Raw genomic sequence first — 7,904 nt, 5'->3', positions numbered from 1 at the left:
TTTGGTCCTAAATAAAAGAAAATGCTTTTAACATGTGAAGTTTAATAAATTATTCAAATTTCGTCTACAAGTTAATTTTTTCTGCCAAGTATAATAACAAAAAAATTGGGTGCAATGATGTAATTTTGTTTATGTAGTTTTTCCTTTTTGAATTTCAATAATATATTGGTTAGGGAGATTCGAACCTCTGACATATTAATCGATGATATATATTTTAATTAGTTAAGTTATATTGATTGCTCAGGTTGACAATTTTGCTTTGGTAGTATTTTTAGATCATGTATTATGTCTATAAAATTTGTTATTATTTATTTTAACTCTATATATTTCCTTTTCAAAAAAAAAAAAGACTCTATAATATATCTTTTGTCTCCTTCCTTTATTCTAAATATTTTTTTTAATGAAATCATGTTAAGTTATGCTCGCACATTTAATTTAACACTTAATTTAATCCTATAATTTTTTTTACCATATATCAAATATTTATGGCATAGTCAATAAATTATTCAATATTTATTTTTTGAACATGTATTATTACTTCTTTTTTTTAGATGTAATATTACTCCATTAATACTTATTACTTTCAATTAACTATTAGCTCATGATTAACGTCAATACATTGTTTAGACTTAATAAACTTTAATTACTGCATTTATATGTAGTAAAAAAAATTACTACGTATATAATTGATATCTTATATTATTTTAATAATTTGGTATTGAATTTTATTTCTTAATTAATTGGTCAATATTATTATTTTAATTAATTTATAATTTATTATTAGTTAAATTTAATTATTTTGTAAAAATAATGCTTCCAATCAACATCTTAATGTAATGTTATTTATTTATTAATTTATGATTTAAAAAAAGATATGGAGAGTAATTAATTACGCAGGAAACGTTTGTGAAACGTTAAGTATATGTTCAACTTCTATAATTTATTCTAATTATTTTACCTTTACGAAAAGAAAAAGTATGCATATGTAAAATATTTTGATATTATGAAAGCATGTAAGCAACTTTTCAAACTTAAAATAATTAGTTCAACTGGGTACGAATTATTTAAAAAGTTTAGAATTTCAAGTGATATGATCTTCCACTACTAATAATAAATTATTTAAAATCCATATTTTAATTTTCAAACTTATAATTAAGTATTGCAAAGCAATAATTGTACCCCAATTCTATGACCCAATATTTAATTATTTAAACATGTGACTTTTTTTTAATGGATATTTGTATTTATTATTCGCTGACATAATTCAACGATGAATGGATTATTTATCTTTCTGCTAAAAGAAAAAGGCTCATTTAATTATTTATTATTCGGTGACATAATTCTTATAATCTTATCTTATCCTTCAATGTCGATTCTCCCAGAAGAACGGTGGCCCATTCAGCAAGAAGAAGAAGATGATGATAGAAGGTAGAGAGAGAGAGAGTAGATATTGGGTAAATTTTGATTTAATTTTTTAAATATGAAAGTTAGAAGGTTTATTTTTTTTGCAATTGAAAGTTAGATCTACCATCTTCTACTGATGAAAGTTTGTAAGTTTAACTTTTATGATTGGAAAGTTTAAACATGCAACTTCTTCGTGAGTTGTGAAGATTTACCTTTTACCACTGAAAGTTTAGGGGTGTAATTTTTATACTTGTAAAAATTTAAAATTTAACTTTTACCACGGAAAGTTTAGATCTTCGAGGGCGTAATTGTAAAATCATTATACTCGAGGGATGATTTGTAGTATTTGCTCTTAAAAAAAACTAAAAAGAGCTCCTAAACACATTTTTATTTATCTTTACTAAAAAAGAAAAAACAATATAAATAATAAATAGGAAATGAGAAACGAGAAATAAAAAAAGAATCAGGAAGGTCACCTTACTCGATTTTTGACTGAAAACTCGTGTTGTGACAAAAATAATAAGTTGGAATTGCTATTCTCCCACCCAAGGCAAAGGGAGCCTACGAGTTAATGAGAAAGTTTGGGATGGACCCATAGAAGAACATAGAAGAGGGGTGATCCGACACTTCGACACCTAGTTGACTGGCGGCACCTCAGTGCTAGGCCGACCAGAGCTCGACGCTTGCCCGACCAGCGCCTCGAAACTATACCAATTAGCAACGCTTTTGTGTCGGCCAACCAGCCCAATAACAGATTGATTGCCCTATCTCATCTCATATGAAATGTTATCTATAAAGCCCAAACTATTAAAAAATAACAACTAACAAGATATCTCATCGAGAATAGAATTCGATTCTTATATCGAGAATAGGTATGCTAAAAACACTACTTAAAGCTAAGCTTCATGCTCCATTTCACCTTACCAACTCCAGGGAAACTCCGAATACAAACCTAGATCGTTTGTACAGACAGACTTTTGAGGTGCTAAGATCCAAAGTCGAGAGGGAAACAGCCCAGATCGTACGCTAAGGTCCCTAAACACCCTCATTGGTTGTCCACAAATTCCATTATCAAGAAGTGTATCCACGGCTTCTTGGACCAATTTCTCCTGACACATTACTAATTCTCCTGGCGTAGATCTACTTGTTGTTAATAGATCAATAAGAGTATTATTCCGACTCTAACCCGGGTAAGGTTCTAAAAATCGCTGATAATTTCCTGTTCACTGTACTGATAAGAACAACAGAAAGCAAAGGCTACACGGGAAAAGCCTCTTGTTTGTATAGGGTTCCAAACCTGCGCACCCCTAAACTAAAAGCTATTGCCTCATGTACGTGGCTAGCAGCACCACGTTGATATTTTACTTCTGCTTGTTTTGTAGATCTACGTCGATCTTTTTGGTGCAAATCTTTGGCAGATTCTCTGAATTAAATTTCCGCATCCACACTTGGTATGTCGTACTAATATATGGGTAGGTCCCTATAGGTCCCTAATAATTTGAGTGAGTAGTATCAAAAACCATCCCACGATGGGAAGCATCCCTAATTTCTGTGTCATATATTTAAAACTAGACAACGACCTCGTTGTCTATAATTAATTTGCAAGGTTGTAGCTTTTATTATTATTATTATTTCTTTTTTTTTTTTTACGTATTCGCTGGCATATTTTACAAAAAATATTTTCAGACAAAAGAAATTTCTTTGTTGTTCTTTTATTATTTATACAGCACATACGAAAATTTCCCATATAAAACTATAAATTAATTAACCTAACGTTAAATCATTTGTACATGGTATAAAGTTTTCAATACTATTGTGAAATTTAAAAACATTATCAACTACTTGTTTAGTTGGTTTGAAATTTTTGTATATTTTCTATTGAAAATGAGGTGAAAGCCTGAAATACATCATTTTATTCTTGAAGTATATACTATTTTTAAATTTTATTATTGGTATTTTAAGTTAAAAATTTAGTAAAAAATTTGTTAACGACACTGTTGAAATTGAATAAATAAACTGTATTTGACATTTAAAAAGATTATTTTAAACATGGCATTTATGAGTCAATGTTTCGTTGTACTTGGGTATGTAAATTTATTAAGAAAATTTGGCAAAATGTGTTTCTAGATTTGGAGTTTGTCCTACGGAAAGATAGATGGTTTTGATTGCAAATAATATTCAGGTGCTTACCGAGCAATGTCTATCTTCTTGCTTATTGATCGTTACCTAATAAAAAATTTACAATTTTTTAGTATTTTGGTCAAAACAGAAAAAATAAATTTTTTTCTACAATTTTTTCTCCTAATTATAAAAAAAATTAATAGTGCTCGATAAAAGATGGGTGTTAAACAATAAACACTCACATATTTTCGTACAATATATTTTTGATCAAGAATTTAAATGAAAAAATAGTAATTTAAATGAGCAAAGAGAGAGAAGAAGAATGAAAAAAAAATCCTTGAAGGTTTGGTGAACAACTAAGTTTTGCAAAGTCACATAAGTAAACAATTGGAGAGAAATGGTGCTTTAAGAGTGGTTAGAAATGGATCCCATGTCTTGGCAAATTGACATTTCTTTCTTTTTCATTTTGGATATAATAAATTATTTTTTAAATTATAATTTAAATAATAGAATAGAGACTCGAACCGACAACTTTCAAAATAGTTAACATAAACATAATTCAACTGATCAAAGCATATATCTCTAACCAAAATGTAGTGAATTAGAATGATCTCACGTATTGTTGTATTAAAAAAAATTGTAAAAGAGTTATATTAACATCTTAATTAATCGAGCTATTTTAAATAGGTAATAGAAAATATCTTTTAGATATTTTAATTATGCCATTTTATGGCCCTACGTATTTTAATCAATTTTTGTTTTTATATTTTAAAAAATAGTGAAATTATAGATAAATTAAATTCATCTTTCAATATAAAAATTTTAAAATTATTCGGACGTGACATGTGAATTTCTTTTACTTATATATATATATTTTTTCCCTATTTCAAAAAGCATAAGTCTCTCTCTTTTCTAGCTTCATTCTTATCTTTAAAAGTTTATAAACAAATAATTAAAAATCATTTTTCGTTTCTTTACCTAATTCGCAATATACCATGAATTAAAATTATAATGAAAAAATAAAAAAGAAAAATAAAACTCCCTCCCTCTCCACCACAAACCCAAACAACCCAAAAAAGTCATGCAACCTGACAGCTGGACACGGAACAGAAGAATAGTATTAGTACCTTTCAATTTTATATTTTTCAAAATTTAAATTCTAAAAAAAACAATTATTTTATAATTTCTATATTTTTTGTTTTCAAAATCTATTGCCAAACACGTTGCCTTTTCAAATTCTAGATTTAAGATCTAATTTTCAAATAATGCTATCCAAAATTCATTTTCAAATTCAGGTAAAAAAAAAAAGAAAACAATAAAAACATACCAATAAAACGAGGCTGAAAAAATTGTGGTTAAAAGTTTAAAAAATAAATTAATTTTAAGGTCTACTTATAAAGCTCAAAGTCATTGCAATGGTCACAGAAATTTATTAGTCCACAATGCTGAGCGAATCAGTAGAGGATAAGAGAATTTGACATGAGATGAAACTCATGTCTCTCTCAAAGTTATTTTCTTAATGCACTTAATTATTTATTACTTTGGTTTCAATGTATCTCTAGTAGAAAAATAATAATAGTTTGATCAAGAATTTGACCAAGTCTCCAAGTTTCGGATCGACAAGGACGGGCTAAACCATGAGTTTTGGATGCCATGCAAAGGACCTGTAAAACAGAGTAGAAACTCCGACGTTAAAATCAGCAAATACTCAAGTCAACTCGAGAGAGAATTGGTTTGATCGCGTACCTTGAAATGGGGAGGATGAGTCTATTTATAGGCGACTCCTTTGACAACCGTCCCGACAATGCTTCAACGACTCTTTAAAGTCGCCGTGAACCTCGATATGTTGTCGTAAAATTTGTTGGAGTATGGGACTGAACTGAGGTAAGACTACCAGGCTTGCTGAAGCAAAAACGACATACTAGAACGCTCAGATCGGCTCGGCCACACAAGGCGTTGACTCACATTGGAGTGTTGCACCTTGCCATGCATATTATTATCTGAAATCCAAACATCATAGGCCACTTGTAAGTGTGAAAATCCACCTCCAAAACACGTTATTTTTTAGAGGAAATATATGAGAATTACTAATTCTTAAGGTAGGTGGCTATCATGAGGTTTAAATTCATACCCTTTCAATTAATCCTAGTTCATTTAGACCAATGAGCCACTCATGATGGTTATATCTCTGTATATATATGTACATATATTTATTATGCTAATACTGGAAGACATTTATTTTATTTTTTGTTACAAAGTAAAATAGATTAACGTCTATTGATGTATGATTCTGACTTACGTGTCATGTCAATAGACCATCGCATACATTAAGTAGACATTTTTAGGGTTAAATACAATAAAGTTCAATTTTTATATTTTTAAAATAAAGAGAGAGATTATTTTTCTTTTTTATTTAATATAATATGAGGAGATAAGAATAAAAATGGAATAAACTCCAATTGAAAATAAACTTAACAGTAGAAATGATAAGGTGTAATGATTTCATTTGTTGATGGGTCTGCATGCGGCAGATCTGGGTGTGACGATATCGGGAAAGCCGACCTGTCACGTCGGCCTCAACGACGAATAGGTAGGGGAGCCGTACGATGGCGTGCCATGGAGCATGGATTGGACTGGTCATTGCAAGCGACCAGCGGTCCCTAACAAAGTTCCTCGTCGAGCAGGGAAATACGCTGATGGGACGTATATCTGCCCACCAATCGTTATAAATACACCATTCGATCTTGACTTCAGGTATGAAAAACCTGTATGATGCTTACCTATTAAACTCAGCTCGAATACTAACTTGGACGTCAGAGTGGTCGTCTCTTTGTAGATACCCAAAAAACCGCTTAAGGGTTCGAGGCCGACCTCCGAGGGCACCCTCCGATTAGCATCAACACCATTTATTCATTTACTTTTTTTTTTGGGGCTCTCCCATTTATTTATTATAAGTTGGATGATTTTTGCCCACTTATTTATTATAAGTTATGTTATTTTGGACCATTTACATTTTGGAAACAAATAAACTATATGATACCAAGTGGTTCTTTTTATGATTTGTGGGGATTTCTATATAATATATATATATATATATATATATCGCGTTTGTGGAAGAAACGTGAATATCCATTTCAATTTAATAATTTTTACTTTTTCTAAAAAGAGGACTAATCACACTCATTGATGTTTTAGTTCGTAAATCAACAATTAATGTCTCTATTATGTTTGTTTGACTTTTATTATTTTTCCAGTTGCTTACGATGACGTGCATTTCCAAATCGCCAAGTATTATTTAAAAAATATATATATATATAAATTTAAGTCCACTTAACATAATTGATTACAGCATATATCATCAATTAATATACAAGAAATTTGAATTGTGACTCGAAATATTTATTGTAGTAAACTTAAAAATGATTAAAGTATTTACATTTTAATGGTTATTTATTTTCTATATATATAATTTCGCCAATTTTTAGTTTTGGTACTTTATATTTATTTTTTTTAAATTGTGTAGGAGAAAATATGGTGAAATTATAAAAATTTTCATGATTACAGCATATATCATCAATTAATATACAAGAAATTTGAATTGTGACTCGAAATATTTATTGTAGTAAACTTAAAAATGATTAAAGTATTTATATTTTAATGGTTATTTATTTTCTATATATATAATTTCGCCAATTTTTAGTTTTGGTACTTTATATTTATTTTTTTTAAATTGTGTAGGAGAAAATATGGTGAAATTATAAAAATTTTCATGGATTTTTTTAGTACGACATGTTGGAAAGTGAATTCGATCTCACAACCTTGTACTAAGAGGTCAATTACCGTTGAGCTATATTCGATGAATATATTTTATATAATATATTATTTTCATTATCAAATAATATAAAGGAATATAATTTTTGTAATTAAGTGCTGGGATTATGGAAGGTCAGAAATAGAACTATTACAAATAAAAAACTTTTGAAAATTGAAGATAAAAAATAAAATTAGATGGCTATTGAATTATCTCGAGCAGATGGGCTAATAAATGAAATCAACGCTATGTGGCTTAGGCCTTCGAGGCAAGAACTATTTGATCGTTCCTTTACACGGGTTAAAAGCATATAAATAAGTAACACTAATAAATGAATAAACGATGGGATAGAAAAAAACTCAAAATTACAAGGATTATATAGGTTGGCTCTAATCTTGGAATTACATCAAGTCTTTTCAAGCCCCCACGCTCGACTTTCAAAATTCATGGGCCGTCTCGCGAAAATCTTCGATCTAAACCTTCGTATCGACTTTCTTTGTTAGTCTCAACCACGCCTTCGCTATCGCAAGAATATAGCGATCAAATAGCTATTACTCGTTCAGCTGCT

Source organism: Momordica charantia, assembly GCF_013281855.1.
Source record: "Momordica charantia cultivar OHB3-1 chromosome 9 unlocalized genomic scaffold, Mcharantia_2.0 BLBB01000009.1, whole genome shotgun sequence".
Taxonomy (NCBI): domain Eukaryota; kingdom Viridiplantae; phylum Streptophyta; class Magnoliopsida; order Cucurbitales; family Cucurbitaceae; genus Momordica; species Momordica charantia.
Note: the sequence above shows the minus strand (reverse complement) of the source record.